Here is a 1,566-nt window from a genome sequence, read left to right as displayed (position 1 = left end):
CCCACCCTTGAGATATTTGTATGTGTTGATGAGATCCCCTCTCAGTCTTCTCTTCTCCAGGCTGAACAAGCCCAGCTCCCTCAGCCTATCATAGAATCACGGAACGTTTTGGGTGGGAAGGGACCCCTAGAGGTCACCCAGCCCAACCCCCCTGCAGGAGCAGGGACACCGCTAACCAGACCAGGTTGCTCACAGCCCCGTCCAACCTGGCCTGGAATGTTCCCAGGGATGGGGCCTCCACCCCCTCTCTGGGCAACCCCTGCCAGGGTTTCACCACCCTCAGTGGTGAAGAAGTGTAAAGAATTTCTTCCTCCAGTCCCCTCATCATCCTTGTTGCCCTCCTCTGGACTCTCTCCAGGAGTTCCTCATCTTTCTTGAACTGGGGAGCCCAGAACTGGACCCAGTGCTCCAGGTGGAGTCTCACCATGGCAGAGTAGAGGGGGAGGAGAACCTCCCTCAATCTGCTGGCCACGCTTCTCTTGGCATCCCTGGGCAGCGTCCTGTCCCCCACCCCGTGTCCCCATCCCCCGTGCGGGCATGGAGCAGCCCCTCCACTGCTTGCCTGATCCGAGTTTGGCAGGGGGGAACTTTGTGGCTCAAGCAGCTGCAGGTGATGGATGTTCTTTTTGGTTAAGAAACAGCCTTTTTTTTTGGATAAAAAAAGAAAAAAAAAACCCAAAGTGCCCGAATTAAGGGCTGCGAGGAGAAGCTCTGAAGAATTCCTCAGCTGATGGGGCTGGGGCATCTCCCATCAATGTTTGCCCTCATCATGTCCACCCTACAGCAGGGCAGGGAGCAGTGAGCTCCATTCCCATCCAGGATTTTGAGCCTCATACCCATAAATACCAGTATTGATGTGCTTAGAGCACCAAGGCAGAGGGGGTGGATGCTCCATCAATAAACAGAAATATTGATCCAAATGGAGAGGGAGCGTCCCGGAGCATCGCCGGCTGCTGGAGTGGCCGTGCCAAGCACAAGGACCTCATTTGTGTAATTAATGATGCAATTCCTCCCGCGTGAGACAGGGAGGTTTTGTGTGTCTTGGCAGACAAAAGCCCCGGGTTGGCGACCGGCCTGGGTTTGCACTTCGGCAGGGTTGGGCTGGGGGTTTCTGTCATCTCAGCGGCCATGCCCAGGGTATGGAGCTGGGGTGGGACAAGGGCAGCATTGATGGTGGGGGGAACCATGCACCAGGATGGGGGCGATTTGCTGAAATAGTAGAATAGAATCGTTCAGGTTGGGGAAGCCCTTTAAGCTCCCCCAGCCCAACCGCTCCCCTACCCCTGCCATCCCACCCCCAAACCCTGTCCCTAAGCACCTCGTCTGCCCGGCTGTTAAATCCCCCCGGGGTGGGGACTCGACCCCTTCCCTGGGCAGCCCATTCCAGTGCCTGGCAGCCCTTTGGGGAAGGAATTGTTCCCCATGGCCAACCTCACCCTGCCCTGGCACAACTTGAGGCCGCTGCCCCTCGTCCCCTCGCCCCTTCCCTGGGAGCAGAGCCCGCCCCCCCCGGCTCCCCCCTCCTCTCAGGCAGTTGTAGGCAGCGATGAGGGCTCCCCTCAGCCT

Source organism: Egretta garzetta, unplaced genomic scaffold (assembly GCF_000687185.1).
Source record: "Egretta garzetta isolate BGI_Z169 unplaced genomic scaffold, ASM68718v1 scaffold275, whole genome shotgun sequence".
NCBI lineage: Eukaryota > Metazoa > Chordata > Aves > Pelecaniformes > Ardeidae > Egretta > Egretta garzetta.
This window is presented reverse-complemented; position numbering follows the sequence as displayed.